This window comes from Sapajus apella, unplaced genomic scaffold, assembly GCF_009761245.1.
Source record: "Sapajus apella isolate SASKATOON/1434 unplaced genomic scaffold, GSC_monkey_1.0 scaffold87, whole genome shotgun sequence".
NCBI classification, from domain to species: Eukaryota; Metazoa; Chordata; class Mammalia; order Primates; family Cebidae; genus Sapajus; species Sapajus apella.
Genome location: NW_022437027.1, coordinates 8,151,180 through 8,169,324, shown reverse-complemented (window position 1 = coordinate 8,169,324; position 18,145 = coordinate 8,151,180). Strand labels below are relative to the sequence as shown.

The following is an 18,145-nucleotide window of genomic DNA, read 5'->3' as shown; positions in this document are numbered from 1 at the left end:
TTTGTACAAGACCAACAAGAGATAACACTATGAGTCTGCAAGAACCACAGCATTACTGGGCTTGAGGTGCCTCTGGAAGCAGATTCAGCTTAGATTAATACATCCAAGTGCTTTCAAATATCTGGAAAGCCTTTCAAAGAAAAAACTGCTATAAATAAGCCCAAAAAGATCACAGATAAAGATCACAATAAATACCTGACTCTTAAATTTCAGACACTTAACTACATCTATTAGTATCAACAACATCCAGGAAAACATGAACTTACCAAATGAACTAAATAAGTCACCAGGGACAACTCTTGGAGAAACAGATATATAACCTTTCAGGCAGAGAATTCAAAATAGCTGTGTTGAGGAAACTAAAGGAGATAAAAATTAATACAGGTATTTATAATTCTCTCAGACAAATCTAAAAAAGAAATTAATATAATTCAAAAGAATAAAGTAGAAATTCCAGAGCTAAAAAAATGCAATTAGAATACTGAAGAATGTATCAAAGTCATTTACAGCAGAATAGATCAAGCAGAAGAAAGAATCATTGAGCTGGAAGACAGGCTATTTGAAAATACACAGTCAGAGGAGACAAAAGAAAAAAGGATAAAAAACAATGAAGCATGCCTACCACATATAGAAAGCAGCATCATACTGAATGGGCAAAAGCTGGAAGCATTCCCTTTGAAAACTGTTCATCAGACAAGGATGCATTCTCTCACCACTCCTATTCAACATAGTGCTAGAAGTTCTGGCCATGGAAATCAGGCAAGAGAAAAAGAAAGAGTATTTCAATGGGAAGAGAGGAAGTCAAATTATCTCTGTTTGCAGATGACATCATTGTGTATTTAGAAAACCCCAGTGTCTCAGCCCAAAAACTCCTTAAACTGATAAGCAACTTCAGCAAAGTGTCAGGATACAAAATCAATGTGCAAAAATCACAAGCATTCATATGTATCAATAATAGAGAGCCAAATTATGAGTGAACTCCCATTCACAATTGCTCAAAAAGAATAACGTACCTAGGAATACAACTTACAAGGGATGTCAAGGACCTCTTCAAAGATAATTATAAACAACTGCTCAAGGAAATAAAAGAGGAAATAAACAATGGAAAATCATTTCCTGCTCTAATGGATAGGAAGAATGAATATCGTGAAAATGACCACACTGCCCACAGTAATTTATAGATTCAATGCTATCCCCAACAAGCCACCATTCACTTTCTCCACAGAAGTAGAATGAACTACTTTAAATTTATATAAAACCAAAAAAGAATCCATAGAGCCAAGGCAATCCTAAACAAAAAGAACAAAGCTGGTGGCATCATACTACCTGACTTCAAACTACACTACAAGGTTACAGTAACCTAAACAGCATGGTACTGGTACCAAAACAGATATACAGACCAATGGAACAGAACAGAGGCCTCAGAAATAACAACACACATCAACAACCATCTGATCTTTGACATACCTGACAAAAACAAGCAGTGGGGAAAGTATTCCCTATGTAATAGACAGTATTGAGAGAATTGACTAGCCATATGCAGAAAACTGAAACTGGACCCCTTACTTACACCTTCTATAAAAATTAACTCCAGATGGATTAAAGACTTAAACATAAGACCTAAAACCATAAAACCCTAGAACAATGCCTAGGCAATACCATTCAGGACATAGGCATGGGCAAGGACTTCATGACTAAAACACCAAAAGCATTGGCAACAAAAGCAAAATTGACAAATGGGATCTAATTAAACCACAGTGTTGGTACACAGCAAAATAAACTAGTATCAGAGCCAACAGGCAACCTACAGAATGAGAGAAATTTTTTGCAATCTATCCATCTGACAAAGGGCTAATATCAAGAATCTACAAGGAACTTAAACAAATTTACAAGAAAAAGAAAACCCTATCAAAAAGTAGGCAAAGGATATGAATAGACACTTATCAAAATAACTGTACATTTTAAAATAAGAAGTGTGATTGGATTTTTGCAACTCAATGGATAAATGTTTGAGGGGATGGATAACCCATTCTTCCTGATGTGCTTATTTCACATTACATGCCTGTAATGAAACAATTCATGTATGCCATAAATATGTACACCTAATAAATAGCTATGAAAATTAAAAATTTTTTAAAAATTTAAAAAAAGAAGAGACAAGGTATACAAATTGGGAAAAGAAAGTAAAACTGCCTTTATTCACAGTTGACATAATTGGCTATATAGCATATTCAGAATAATAGACACGCACTCTTGGAAATAAGAAAGAATTACATGAAGGTTGCAGGATATGAGGATAATATACAAAATGCAATCTCTTTGTTACATACCAGTGATGAGTAATTGGAATCTTAAGTTTAAAACACAATACAATTTATATTAACACCCCCAGAAATTAAATACTTAGGGGTTAAGCCAAAAGAAATATGAATAGAATCTATATGAGAAAAACTACAAACTGTGATGAAAGAAATCAGACAGGAAGTCTCAATATTGTCACAATATCACATCTTCACTTGACCTATAGATTCAACATCACTGCCATCAAAATGTCAGCAAGTTATTTTTTGAATATCAACAAATCAATTCTAATGTTTATAGATAGAGGTAAAAGAGTCAGAATAACCAATGCAGTAATGAAGCAAAAAAGCAAAGTTGAAGGATTGACACTACTCAACCTCAAGACTTACTATATACCCACTGTGTTAAAGGCAGTGTAATATTGCTTAAAAATAGGCAAATAGATTAAATATGGAACAGAAGAGATAGCCCCCAAAATAAACCCACACAGATATAGTTAACTGATCTTTGGCAAAAGAGCATCGGTAACATAGTAGTGAAAAGAGTCTTTTAAAAAATAATATTGGAAACAGGACCTTCTCATTGAAAAAAGTGACTATAGACAGAGACCTAACACCTTTCACAAAAATTAACTGAAAATGAATTATAAAACACAGGTGTAAAATGTAGAACTATAAAACTTGTTGAAGATAACATAGAATATCAAGATGATATTGAATATGGTAATGACTTTTTAGATACAACCCTAAAGGCACTATCCATGAAAGTAGTAATGAAAAAGCTGAACTTTGTTGAAATTAAAGCCTTCTGCTCTGCTAAAGCCATTGTTAAGAGAACAAGAAGACAAGCCACAGACTGGAAAGAAATATTTGCAAAAATTTTATCTTATAAAGGATTCTCATTTAAAATACACAAAGAACTCTTAACACTTAACAGTATGAAACAAACTACCTGCTTTAAAAATGGAAAAAAAGGATCCAAACAGACACCTTACTGACACCTTACTAAAGAAAATATACAGATAGCAAATAAATATATGAAAAGATGCTCAATATCATAGGTCACTGGGGTAGTATAAAGTAACAATGAGATGCTACTACATACCATTACAGTGGTCAAAATTCAAACACTGACAAAACCAAATGCTAATTAAGATGTACAGCAACAGGAAGTCTCATTCATTGCTGGTGAGAAACCAAAATGGTACAGCCACTTTGGAGGACAGTTTTCAGGTACTGCCAAAAATAAATTGTTACCAGTGATCCAGCCACTGTGTGTCTTAGTATTTATTCAAATGAGCTGAAAACTTTTGTCCACACAAAAACTTGCAGGCTTATAGCACTTTTATTTATAATTGCCAAAACTTGAAAGCAAGCAACATTTCCTTTAATAGGTCAATAGATACATAAACTGTGGAACATCCTCATGATGGAATTTTATTTAGCAGTGAAAAGAAATGAGCTCTTAAGGCTTGAGAAGATATGGAGGAAACTTTCACTCATTACCAAGTGAAAGAAGTCAAATTGAAAAGGCTAAATAATACATGATTCCAACTACACCTGAGAAAGACAAATCTGTGAAGATAGAAAATACATCAGTAGTTGCCAGGGGTTGTAGGGGAGGGAAGTATGAATAGGCAGAACATAGATGATTTTTAGTGTAATGAAACTACTCTGAATAATATTACAGTGGTAGTAAATGTCATTATACATTTGTCAACACCCATAGACTGTAAAACACCAAGAATGAACCCCTTAATGTAAACTGTGGACTTTGAGTGATAATGATGTATCAGGGTAAATTCATCACTTGTTAACAAGCGTACCATTCTAGAACAGGATGTTGATAGCAGGGTTAGAGGGCATAGAGGAATCCTGTGCTTTCTGCTCTATTAACTTTGGTATGAAGGTAAAACTGTTAAAAAAAAAAAAAAGCGTGTGTGTGTGTGTGTAAATATACACATATGTGTGTATATATACAATCATCTAAATATATTCAAATATGTATGCTTATAGCATCATCATATGTATCATAAATATGGATATATGTATTCAGATGATAGTATAGCCTACCTATAATATTCATAAAACACATTTAAAATTATTTAGATTTCAATCACTAATGAAAAGAAGTTATTTTAAAATAAACTAAAATCAAGAATTTCTCTATATACCCCTACTATTCAATGAGAAAATACAGGAGAAATGCATTTTATTTGTAGTAATACAAAAACACAAGACATCCACTAATAAACATCAAAAATGTGGAGAAATAATTAGATATACCTATGAAATTTATTAAATTATATAAAACAGCTACCTTAGTGTATGTAGCCAAAAATTAACAAGATGAAGTATTATGAGAATAATTTAAAATAATTTGTTTCTTAATTCATTCTAAAAATAAATAAAAGGACCAGGTTTTACTAAGAAACAAATTAATTGAACATTCTGAGAAAAATAAAAATTGATTTTTTTCTCAAACATTTAAATACAACATAAAATTAAATATTTTACAGTAAATTCAGGAATAAATAAGAAATCAACAGAAATTTCAGAGGTCAGTTTAATTATTGGTATTAATATGATACACAATAAAATATTATTTAAACAAGCAAGGGAAGGAAAATATGCTTATATGGAAATATGTATTGAAGAAAAAAAGCAGGATCAACTTACTCTATTTTACCTAATATCAGAAGAAAGTAGAGATAAATATTAATAGAATAGATATATCTTCATATGAAGAAATTGCAAACTGGTTAACAAATTCATACCTATGGCTGTACAAGAATATAAAATTCTTGTATAATATGTCATAAGTAAAATCGAGAGTAAACAAAAAAATGAGAAATATATACTGATAGTTTTAGTATCCTTAATAAAAACAGAATGTCTATATATAAGAAAAATGTTAAACATCCACATTTTTAAAGTAGCAAAATAAGATGAACTGGCAATTCACCAAAAAAGAAATACAATGATTAATAAACTTACAAAAAAGTATTAACACTGCAAATGATCAAAGGTGTGAAAATTTAATTACTAATGAGATTCCTCTTTTTATATGGTCATAATATTAAAGGTTACATACACATATATACACACACACACACACACACACACATACACATATATGTATGTATGTATATTTTTTCCATTGTTTATGTGAGGGAAATTATACTGTCATAAACTGATAATCAGTGTGTAAAATAATGAAATTTTTTTCTGAAAAATGATTTGGCAGTATCAATCAAAATACTTAAAAATAAGGTGCATTTACTTTGAACCAGCAATAATAAATAATCACACATCTTTAGATTTATGGTAGTAAAAACTTACAGACAACCAAATTGTCCAAAAACAAATTGGTAAAATAGAGTATATTAATATGATAATAGGCTTCAAAAATATTTAATTACATAGAAAATTATTCATGAACTGTAATTAAAAGAATGTTATAGAATAGTATACATAGCATACTCCCAACTTTATACATCCAAACAAAAAATATATAAATGATTGTATATGGGCAGATATATACTCATACAGTAATAGTTGTCCTGTATTTTAAGATCACAAGTGGTTTTGTGTTTTGTGTTTTTGTAAAGTTTTCTATTTTGGAAAAATAGTGATTCAAATAATAAAATTTGAATTTTGACCTTGATTAAAAATAAAAAGGGTTAATCTGCCACAATGATTAGACTTATGGGGTAGTGTAATCCAATTAATAGTAAAATGTGAAACACAGTTTAACACTCAATGAATGTTGTTTTAAAATTTTTGATGCATTTAGAATGAAGTGTTAAAAAATCATAACTTTACTGATACCACTTTATATAATGGTATACAAAATTAACACTATTGAGCCCCCTTCCCCTGAAATGTAATTATTGCCTTCTAATTATTTTGGTTTGATAAATTCAGAAATTGTGAGAATGATATTCTAGGGCACTCACTAAAAGCATAAATGATTATCTTGATTATCATTATGGAGGACATTATTTCCCAAACCAGAGTTATACTAGCTCCTATGTTTCAGAGGCTGATACTTCAGATGAAGGTGAAAGAACACACAGGCATCTATAAATGTCGGCATAAAAGTGCTGAATAGCAACATTTGTGTCCATCATTGTACTTCCCTGAAGGTGGGTGTTTATGAGAAGTATCCAGAGGACAAAGGTAAGGCATGGAACTGAACAGCCCCGCATTGGTAACTTACATCCTGAAACAAGAGATTTGATTACCCTTATCATTATCCGCTTGCTGGAAAGAGCTCCCTAAGCTATTAGTGGTCATAAAATTACCCAGCTGTTTTTTAAACTCAACCACAGTATTTGACTCAGTGACCTCTTCGGTCAATGAATTTCACAGGTTGACTATACACATTCATAAGGCATTATTTACCTCAATTTGTTCTGAATTTACTGCTCCTTATTTTTATCAAGTATCTCCTTGTCTTCATCTTATTATGGAACAAGGTTAAAAAAAAAAGTGTCCTTTGTAATTTTGAATGCTTCAGTCAAGGATTTTTCTAAAATACAGCAGATTTTAAATTTGTTTCTTAGGAAAATGAAAAGTCTAACTGCATTTCATCTGTTCTCTATTAATATGCTATTCTCAGCATGATTTCTTATTATGTGGCTTTGAATTCAATACCTGTTGTATCTCATCATTCTACTTTTTCATATTATTAACAAAAGAATGACAATATAAATATACAATATTTTTCCAATAAAAAAATCCAAGTTTATAATGACAAGAACAGATTAAACTAAGACTGTGATTTTGTCTTAAATTAAGCATCTGTCTTGGTAAAAACCAATGCATTCAAAATACTTAAATTTCAAGCCAAGTGGAGCATATTTGACTAGTATACTGTTCAATAAGGGTATTTTTGTCATTATCTTTTACAGCAGATTCTTTCTGCTAGATTGTTCTGGAGTGACTTGAATCCACAAAAATCAGATAAAGGGATAAGCTAATAATTTAGTCATGCATTCCTATTGTAATTCATCCAAATAAATGATCTTGTGTTTTGCCACAAAGTTTTTCTTCATAAACTGGATGGATGTTTCTTAACACAACATTCAAAGATACACTAAATGTTTATAGAAATAATTTCTATATAGGGAATGCATATGTTTTTGCAGTATTTTTTGTAGTTACAAATAATCATGCTGAATTTAAATTAGCAATTTTCAATTGAATAGGTAGGTATAGTTTTCTTTTACACCGCACTTTTTTTTTTTTTTTTTTTTTTTTGATTCGAGTCTTGCTCTTATTGTATTGCCCAGGCTGGAGTGCAATGGCACGATGTCAGCTCAATGCAACCTCCGCCTCCCAGGTTTAAGCAATTCTCCTGAGTAGCTGGGATTACAGGCACATGCCATCACAACTGGCTAATTTTTGTATTTTTAGTAGAGACGGGGCTTCACCATATTGGTCAGGCGGGTCTTGAACTCCTGACCTCAAGTGATCCGCCTGCCTTGGCCTCCGAAAGTGCTGGGATTACAGGTATGAGCCACTGCGCCCACCAACACTGTGCTTTCTTTCATAGTTGAAAATGTTTACAAACCCTGTTGTGTGTCATAATGTTCCTTCAAGACTTCCTTAGTCATTTAATAAAGATATATGAAACTACTTTAGAAATAAAGTGTAATATGATGAAAGTATACAATTAATACACAGGAGGCAAAAGAGTAGTCCTCCCTTGTTATTTAGCCCCTCTTAAGATGTAGTCCAGAGAACATCTCCTTGACAAAAACAAGTTTCTGAATTTCACCCTAGACCTACTAAATAAAATTCTCTATGGGGCAGAAATCAGGAGTCAGACTTTTAAATTAAATCCTTGTCTACACTCTTCACAATTCTCTTTAAGCCTTTTTTCAGTTTTAACTCTCTCCCTGGGAAAGCTCTCCTATATCTATGCTTCAGCTATATACCAATGCATCCTAATGTATCTCTAGTGTCAGGCTCATGTTTCAGCACCAGATAACACCTTCTGGTTTGTCTCAAAGATATTTTATACTCAAACTGAAGTTATAACATCCCTGTGAAAACTTCCTTTCATCTAGTTTCATCTATTTTCCTCACAGTGAACTGCAACACCACTTAAATGCCCAAATCAGAAACTAATATCTTCTCTTTTTTCCTCCTCTCTTTAATTATTTTAGTAGCAAAATCAACTATATTATCCATTAATAGATTTCTCTTGGAATTTATGTTTAGAAAATGTGCTCAAGGATGAGAACAGATAAACCATGCTTCTGATTAAATGATGAAGCATAACTGCTAAATTGTGGGGCGAGGGTGGAGATTGAGGATGACATCATAAAGCTAAAGAGTACCTTAGTTATGTTTCATTGTGGAGAAAAATGCCAAAGACGTTTTTCCAACTGCCATATTACATAACTGACATCATAATTAATATTAACAGATATTAAGCTGAGCACTTATTCAACATAAGCATAAGACACTAAAATAAATCTATGCTAGAGAATTATAAAAGTCTATAAATGAAAAATAAGAAATAAATATTAGAAGCCTATGTTGTTCAATCTTTTTACAATGGTTACATCTTAGTATTATTCACAGTTTTCCATTATAAAAAATTGGCTAATTGTCTTCAGAATAAAACAATGTCTACATTTATCTTTTTCTTACAGTTAAATTAGAATTTAGTTGCATTCATATGTATTTTCAGAGAAAATAATTATAATATCCTAGAGGCCAAAACGTTCCATTTTGAAAGCTCTCATTTACTGTGCTCTTCTGAAATGGACCTATTGATAAAATTACATTTTAACAGTATCACAAAGATTCCTCTCTTCCACTTTCCCAAATTGTTTCCTTATCAATTTGATGAGTATTCATTACCAGGACATGTGTCTCAGAAGAAAATATGTAAGGTGAAGAGGGATCCAAGATGGCTGAATAGGAACAGCTCTGGATTGCAGCTCCCAGCGGAAACACAGAGGGTGAGTGGTCACCACATTTCCAAACAAATTTTTATTGCCCACAGCCGAGAAGATTCCCAGGCGGAAAAACACCACGAGTCTCCAGCATGGATGTTTCAGCTGGTGCGGTGGGTCTCCACATAAAAACTCACACAAATCTGGGCACCATTTCAACAGGCAACTGGAATGCCTGGGAGACAGAGTCACCTGTTTAACTGATAAAAAACAGACTGAAACGGGGAGCCAGGCCAGGAGATTCCCAGGCAGAAAAACACCATAAGTCTCCAGCAGGGCTGTTTCAGCTGGTGCAGCAGGCCTCCACACAAAAACTCACAGAAATCCGGGTACCTTTTCAACTGGCAACTGGAATGCCTGGGAGACAGAGTCACCCATTCAACTGAAAAAAAGGGGACTAAAACAGGGAGCCAGGCCAGGAGATTCCTGAGCAAAAATGCACCAGGAGTCTCCAGCGTGGCTGTTTCAGCCAGCGCAGCAGGTCTCCACACAAAAACTCACACAAATCCAGATGCCTTTTCAACTGGTGACTGGAATGCATGGGAGACAGAGTTGCCTGTTCAACTGATAAAAAGGGGACTGAAACAGGGAGCCAGATGGTCCAGCTCTGCTGGAGAAGGGCATCCGCCATTACCAAGGCATTCCACCACTAACGAGGTAGTCCTCCATTACCGAGGCAGCCTGCCATTATTGAGGCAGTGCGCCATTACTAAGGCAGTCTGCTATTACAGAGGCAGTCCGCCATTGCAGAGAGAGTCCACCATTACAGAGGCAGTTCTAACTATACCCCTATAAACAAAACTGCAAGGAAGTTCACACAGTAGCTGGGCAGAGCCCATGGCAACTTAGCAATGCCTGTGTTGGCACACTGTGACTAGGCTACCTACTCACTGAGCAGGGCATCCCTGAAAAAAAGGCAGCAGCATGACAGAAACTTATAAATAAAGCCCTACCTTCCCAGGACAGAGGACCAGGAGAAAAAAAAGGCAGTTATGAGTTCTGCTGCAGCAGACTTAAATGTACCTGCCCAGAAGCTATGAATGGAACAACAGAGCTCACAGCTGAGCACTTGAGCTCCTACAAAGGACAGACTGTCTCCTCAAGCACCTCCCCAAGCCCCATATATCCAAAGAGTCACCTTATAAGGAAAAGCTGAGGCCGACATCTGGCGGGTACCCATCTGGGACAAAGATAGCAGAAGAAACTGGCAGCAACCCTTACTGTTCTACAGCCATAACAGATGATCCCCAGCCAAGCAGGGTCTGAGGTGAACTTTGAGCTGTCCTACAGCAGAGGGGCCTGGCTGTTAGAAAGAAAACTAAGAAAGAGAAAGAAATAACTTCATCATCAACAAACAGGATGCCCACTCAGAGACCCCATCTGAATGTCATCAACTACAAAGACCACATGTTAATAAATCCACAAAGATGGGAAGAAACCAGCACAAAAATGATGAAAACACACAAAACCATAACACCTCTCCTCCTCCAAGGGATCACAACTACTCACCAGCAAGGGAACAAGGCTGGATGGAGAATAAGTCTGATGAATTGACAGAAACAGGATTCAGAAGGTGGGTAATAACAAACCCCTCTGAGCTAAAAGAACGTATTCTAATCCAATGCAAAGAAACTAAGAGCCTTGGAAAAGGACTTGACAAAATGCTAATGAGAATAAACAGCTTAGAGAGGAATATAAATGAATTTTTGAAGCTGAAAAACACAACACGAAAACTTAGTGAAGCATACAAAAGGTTCAATAGCCAAAGTGACCAAGCAGAAGAAAGGCTATCAGAGGTCGAAGGTCAACTCAATGAAATCAAATGAGAAGGCAAGATTAGATAAAAAAGAGTAAAAAGAAATGAACATAGCCTCCAAGAAATATGGGATTATGTGGAAAGACCTACTCTACTTTTGATAGGTGTACCTGAATGGGACAGAGAGAATGAATCCAAGCTGGAAAACACTCTTCAGGATATTATCCAGGAGAAATTCCCCAGTCTAGGAAGGCAGGCCAATATTCAAGTCCAGGAAATACAGAGACCACCACAAAGATATTCCTCAAGAAGAACAACCCCAAGGCACATAATCGTCAGATTCACCAGGGTTGAAATGAAGGAGAAAATACTAAGGGTAGCCAGAGAGAAAGTTCAGGTTATCCACAAAGGGAAGCCCATCAGACTCACAGAGGATCTCTCACCAGAAACACTACAAGCCAGAAGACAGTAGGGACCAATATTCAACATCCTAAAAGAAAAGAACTTTTAACCTAGAATTTCATATCCAGCCAAACTGATTTTCATAAGTGAAGGAGAAATACAATCCTTTACGAACAAGCAATTATTCAGAGATTTCATCATCACCAGGCCTGCTTTAAAAGAGCTCCTGAAAGAAGCACTAAACATAGGAACAACAAGTACCAGCCACTCCAAAAGCATATCAAATGGTAAAAAGCATCGACACAATGAAAAAACCGCATCAACTAACAGGCAAAACAACCAGCTAGCATCAAAATGGCAGGATCAAATTCACACATAACAATATTAACCTTAAAAGTAAATGGGCTAAATGCCCCAATCAAAAGGCACAGACTGGCAAACTGGATAAAAACTCAAAACCCATCAGTGTGCTGTATCCAGGAAAGCCATCTCACATGCAAGGATACACATAGGCTCAAAATAAAGGGATGGAGGAAGATTAAACAAGCAAATGGAGAGCCAAAAAAAAAAAAAAAGCAGGAGTTGCAATCCTAGTCTCTGATAAAATACACTTTAAACCAACAAAAATCAAAAGAGACAAAGAAGGACATCACATAATGGTAAAAGGGTCAATGCAACAAGAAGAGCTAATGATCCTAAATACATATGCACCCAATACAGGAGCACCAAGATACATAAAGCAAGTTCATAATGATTTACAAAGAGACATTGACTCCCACACAATAATAGTGGGAGATTTTAACACTCCACTGTCAATATTAGACAGATCAATGAGACAGAAAATTAACAAAGATATACAGGACTTGAACTCATACTTAGACCAAGCAAACCTAACAGATATCTACAGAACTCTCCACCCCAAATTCATAGAATATACATTCCTGTTAGCACCACATGACACCTACTCTAAAATTGACCACATAATTCGAAGTAAATCACTCTTGAGCAAATGGAAAAGAACAGAAATCATAACAAACAGTCTATCAGACTACAGTGCAATCAAGTTAGAACTAAGAATTCAGAAACTAACTCAGAACAGCACAACATCAAGGAAACTGAACAACAGGATCTTGAATACTGACATGATAAACAATGAAATGAAGGCAGAAATAAAGATGTTCTTCAAAACCAATGAGAACGAAGACACAACATACCAGAATCTCTGGGACACATTTAAAGCAGTGTCTAGAGGAAAATATAAAGCAATAAATGCCCACATGAGAAGCAAGAAAAGATCTAAAATTCACACCCTATCATCAAAATTGAAAGAGCTAGAGAAGTAAGATCAAAAAAACTCAAAACCTAGCAGAAGACAAGAAATATCTAAGATTAGAGCAGAACTGAAGGAGATAGAGACACAAAAAGCCCTTCAAAAAATCAGTTAATCCAGGAGCTGGCTTTTTGAAAAGATCAACAAAATAGAACACTAGCCAGATTAATACAAAGGAAAAGAGAGAATAATCAAATAGATTCAATAAAAAATGATAAAGGGGATATCACCACAGATTTCACAGAAATACAAACTACCATCAGAGATTACTACAAACAACTCTATGCACATAAGCCAGTAAACCTAGAAGAAATCGATAAATTCCTGGACACTTGCTTCCTCCCAAGCCTAAACCAGGAAGAAGTCAAAACCCTGAATAGACTAGTAACAAGGGCTGAAGTTGAGGCAGCAATTAATAGCCTACCAAAAAAAAAGCCCAAGTCCAGATGGTTTCACAGCCTAATCCTACCAGACATACAAAGAGGAGCTGGTACCACTCCTTCTGAAACTATTTCAAACAACCCCAAAAGAAGAAATCCTTCCCAAATCATTTCATGAGACAACCATCATCCTGATACAAAAACCAAGCAGTGGCTCAACAAGAAAAGAAAACTTCAGGCCAATATCCATGAAAAACATAGATGCAAAAATCTTCAATAAAATACTGGCAAACTGATTGCAACAGCACATCAAAAAGCTTATCCGTCACGATCAAGTAGGCTTCATCCCAGGGATGCAGGGCAGGTTCAACATACATAAGTCTATAAATGTAATTCACTGCATAAACAGAACCAAAGACAAAAACCACATGATTATTTCAATAGACGCAGAGAAGGCCTTTGACAAAATTCAGCAGCCCTTTATGCTACAAACTCTCAATGAACTAGGTATTGCTGGAACATATCTCAAAATAATAAAAGCTATTAACGACAAACCCAAAGCCAATATCGTATGGAATAGGCAAAAACTAGAAGCATTCCCTTTGAAATCTGGCACTAGACAAGGATGCCCTCCCTCACCACTCCTATTCAATATGGTATTGGAAGTTCTAGGCAGAGCAATTAGGCAAAAATAAATAAATAAATAAATGTTATTCAAATAGGAAAGAAGGAAGTCAAATTGTCTCTATTTGAAGACGACATGATTGTATATTTAGAAGACCCCATTGCCTCAGCCCAAAATCTCCTGAAACTCATAAGCAGCTTCAGCAAAATCTTGGGATACAAAAATCAATTTGCAAAAATCACAAGCATTCCTATACACCAATAACAGACTTAAAGAGAGTGAAATCAAGAACAAACTGCCATTCACAATTGCTACAAAGAAAATAAAATACCTAGGAATATAACTAACAAAGAATGTAAAGGACCTCTTCACAGTGAACTACAAACCACTGCTCAACGAAATAAGAGAGGACACAAACAGATAGAGAAACATTCCATGCTCATGGTTAGGAAGAATCAATATCCTGAAAATGGTCATACTGCCTAAAGTAATTTGTAGATTTAATACTATCCCCATCAAGTTACCAATGACCTTCTTCACAGAATTGGGAAAAGCCACCTTAAACTTCATATGGAACCAAAAGAGAGCCCACATAGCCAAGTCAATTCTAAGCAAAAAGAACAAAGCTGGAGGCCTCACACTACCTGACTTCAAACAATACTACAAGGCTACAGTAATCAAAACAGCTTGGTACTGGTACCAAAACAGAGATATAGATCAATGGAACAGAACAGAGGTCTCAGAGGAAATGCCACACATTTACAACCATCTGATCTTTGACATGCCTGACAAAAACATGCAATGGGGAAAGGATTCCCTGTTTAATAAATGGTGTTGGGAAAACTGGCTAGCCATGTGCAGAAAGCAGAAACTGGACCCCTTCCTGACACCTTACACTAAAGTTAACTCCAGGTGGATTAAAGACTTAAACATAAGACCTAATACCATGAAAACCCTACAAGAAAATCTAGGCAAAACCATTCAGGACAAAGGTATAGGCAAGGACTTTATGACTAAAACACCAAAGGCAATGGCAACAAAAGCCAAAATAGACAAATGGGACCTAATTAAACTCAAGAGCTTCTGCACAGCAAAAGAAACAATCATTAGAGTGAATCAGCAACCAACAGAATAGGAAAAATTTTTTGCCATCTACCCATCTGACAAAGGGCTAATATTCAGAATCTACAAAGAACAAAAACAGATTTACAAGAGAAAAAAAAAGCCCATTCAAAAGTGGGTGAAGGCTATGAACAGACACTTTATGAAAGAAGATATATATGAGGCCAACAAACATATGGAAAAATGCTCATCATCACTGGTCATTAGAGAGATGCAAATCAAAACTACATTGAGATACTAACTCACACCAGTTAGAATGGCAATCATTAAAAAATCTGGAGACAACAGATGTTGGAGAGGATGTGGAGGAATAGGAATACTTTTATAGTGTTGGTGGGAGTATAAATTAGTTCAACCACTGTGGAAGACAGTGTGATGATTCCTCAAGTATCTAGATATAGAAATTCCACTTGACCCAGCAATCCCATTACTGGGTATATATCCAAAGGATTATAAATTGTTCTATTATAAGGACACAGGTACATGAATGTTCACTGCAGCACTGTTTATAATAGCAAAGACTTGGGAGCCAACCCAAATGCCCATTGATGATGAACTAGACAGGGAAAATGTGGCACACATACACCATGGAATACTATGCAGCTATAAAAAAAGATTTGTTCGTGTCCTTTTAGGGTCATGGATGAACCTCGAAACCAACATTCTCAGCAAACTGACAAAAGAACAGAAAATCAAACACCACATGTTCTCACTCATAGATGGGTGTTGAACAATGAGAACACATGGACACAGGGAGGGAAGCATCACACACTGAGGTCTGTTGGGGGGAACTAGGGGAGGGACAGCAGGGGCTGGGGAGTTAGGGAGGGATAACATGGGGAGAAATGCAAGATATAGGTGATGGGGAGGAAGGTAGCAAACTAGATTGCCATGTATGTACCTATGCAACAATCCTGCATGTTCTTCACATGTACCCCAAAACCTAAAATGCAATAAAATATATTTTAAAAAAGAAAGGCCAAAAAATAAAGAAAAAAAAGAAAATATGTAACGCAAATATATATTGATATGAATTTAAAACTGTATTATTGTTATGATAAAATTTTCTTTTCAAAACAATAGTTATTTTCGTCTCACAAATTTAGAATTAAAGAAGTAACTTGTGCTGTATGTTATTAACAATTTACTCTTTATTAGATCACTTTATGCTGTCCTTATGTGTAGATTTTATGAGTACTCCAAAATGGCTTCAATTATGTAATATTTGATACAGACTTAATTGGGTTATATTACAAAGTTCCTCAACCCCCAGGCCACAGACCAGTAATGGGCCATGTTGTGTTAGGAATGGGTTCGCATTGTAGTAGGTGAGCAGTGAGCAGGCCAACATTACCATCTAAGCTTTGTCTCCTGTCAGATCAGCAGCATGATTAGATTCTTCTATGAGCACAAACCCTATTGTGAACTGAGTGTGTGAGGGATCTAAGCTGTGTGCTCGTTATGAGAATCTAATGCCTGATGATCTGGGATAAGTTTCCTCCTGAAAACATCCCCCCACCAATCTGTGGAAAAATTGTCTTCCATGAAATCAATCCCTGGTGCCAAAAAGATGGGAACCACTGGTTTATAAGGCATAAAGAAGGAAAAAATACTTATAGTCACACCAATCTACTCATGAAATAGAGCATTACCAGTGGTGTGGCTTCAATGGGTATGTGTCTCCTCAGTCCCACTCTTCTTTCCAACATAAGTAACACTACTGAAATTTATAGTAACCATTTTTTTCTACTTTAAAAAATAGTTTGATGACATATCACTCAGCATTTTTATTTTTTAATTTTTTTAAAATTATATTTTAAGCACTGGGGTACATGTGCAGACAGTGCAGGATTGTTACACAGGTATACACATGCTATGGTGGTTTACTGCATCCATCCCCCACATCATCTACATTATGAATTTCTCCTAGTGTTATCCCTCCCCAATCCCCCCATCCCCTGCTATCCCTCTCCTAGTTTTCTGACCCCTCAACAGGCCACAGTGTGTGATGTTCCCCTCCCTGTGTCCATGTGTTCTCATTGTTCAACAATCAGTTATGAGTGAGAACATGCTGTGTGTGATTTTCTGTTCTTCTGTCAGTTTGCTGCTTCATCCATGTCCCTGCAAAGGACATGAACTCTTCATTTTTTATGGCTGCATAGTATTCCATGGTGTATATGTGCCACATTTGCTTTATCCAGTCTATCTTAGATGGGCATTTTGGGTTGGTTCCAAGTCTTTGCTATTGTAAACAGTGTTGCAATGAACATACATGTACATGTAGCTTTATGATAGAATGATTTATAATCCATTGGACATATATCCAGTAATGGGATTTGTGGGTCAAATGGTATTTCTATCTCTAGATCCTTGAGGAATTGCCACACTGTCTTCCACAATGATTGAGCTAATTGACACTCCCGCCAACAGTGCAAAAACATTCCTATTTCTCCACATCCTCTCCAGCATCTGTTGTCTCCAGATTTTTTAATGACCTCCATTCTAACTGGCATGAGATGGTATATCAATGTGGTTTTAATTTGCATTTCTCTAATGACCAGTGATGATTAGCATTTTCTCATGTTTGTTGCCTGCATAAATGTCTTCTTTTGAAAAGTGTCTGTTCATATCCTTTGCTACTTTTTGATGTTTTTGTGTGTTTTTTTTTTTTTTTTTTTGTAAATTTGTTTTAGTTCTTTGTAGATTCTGGATATTAGCCCTTTACCAGATGGGTAGATAGCAAAAGTTTTTCCCATTCTCTTGATTGTTGGTTCACTCTAATGATAGTTTCTTTTGCTGTGCAGAAGCTCTTAAGGTTAACTAGATCCCAATTGTCTATTTTGGCTTTTGTTGCCATTGCTTTTGGTGTTTTAGTAATGAAGTCCTTGCCCATGCCTAAGTCCTGAATGGTATTTGCCTAGGTTTTCTTCTAGGGTTTTTATGGTGTTAGGTCTTATGTTTAAATCTTTAATCCATCTGGAGTTAATTTTTCTATAGGGTGCAAGGAAGTGGTCCAGTTTCAGCATCTGCACATTGGCTAGCTGGTTTTCCCAACACCATTTATTAAACAATGAATCCTTTCCCCATTGCATGCTCTTGTCAGGTTTGTCAAAGATTAGATGGTTGTAGATGTGTGGCATTACTTCCGAGGCCTCTGTTCTCTTCCACTGGTCTATACCTCTGTTTTGGTACCAGTATCATGCTGTTTTGATTCCTGTAGCCTTGTAGTATAGTTTGATGTCAGGTAATGTGATGC

The 18,145-nt window shown here is 35.6% G+C and overlaps 1 long non-coding RNA gene across 1 annotated transcript; it reads right to left on the bottom strand.

Moving 5' to 3' along the window:
* Positions 1 to 270: 270 nt before the first annotated feature.
* Positions 271 to 14,122, bottom strand: LOC116534372. The gene is made up of 3 exons (XR_004261689.1): positions 14,112 to 14,122; positions 1,590 to 1,606; positions 271 to 359 (listed from the first exon to the last, which is right to left on the bottom strand). It is a non-coding gene; the product is annotated as an uncharacterized LOC116534372 (long non-coding RNA).
* Between the last annotated feature and the right edge of the window lie 4,023 nt (positions 14,123 to 18,145).